The 414-nt window shown below is 53.1% G+C and overlaps 1 pseudogene; it reads right to left on the reverse strand.

The window, feature by feature from the left end:
• Positions 1 to 19: 19 nt before the first annotated feature.
• LOC102764896 lies at positions 20 to 408 on the reverse strand (annotated as a pseudogene).
• Between the last annotated feature and the right edge of the window lie 6 nt (positions 409 to 414).

Genomic DNA, 414 nt, shown 5'->3' on the forward strand with positions numbered 1-414 from the left:
CTGGCTCCAGGGCACTTCAGTGTCCTGAGGGATGAACATGACTCCTCCCGCTGACATGTTCTCAGGTAAGTCACTGCTGCTGCTCTTTCACATATTTTCCGCGTGGAAGATATGGAGCCTGGAAATGATGCTGACAGCTGGAGTAGGCCATTCCCAATCCCATGCCAGAACCAAAGGCCAGGGGCCACATTCTTCTTTTAAAGAAGGTAAGCGAGAAGACAAGCCCTACTCCAAACCAGTACCTACCTTGACGACCGTATCGGCCAAGCACCGGTCCCACTTCCTGCCGAGCTCTGAACCTGACATGTTTCCCACTGGAGCTCGGCTTTCCCCACGCCTGGCCCCGCGCTCCGACTCCAGGCAAAGCTGGTTTGTTTTTAAGCATTAAAACTAGGCTTACTGTCAAAGCACCTT

This window comes from Myotis davidii, unplaced genomic scaffold (genome assembly GCF_000327345.1).
Source record: "Myotis davidii unplaced genomic scaffold, ASM32734v1 C62231927, whole genome shotgun sequence".
Lineage (NCBI taxonomy): Eukaryota > Metazoa > Chordata > Mammalia > Chiroptera > Vespertilionidae > Myotis > Myotis davidii.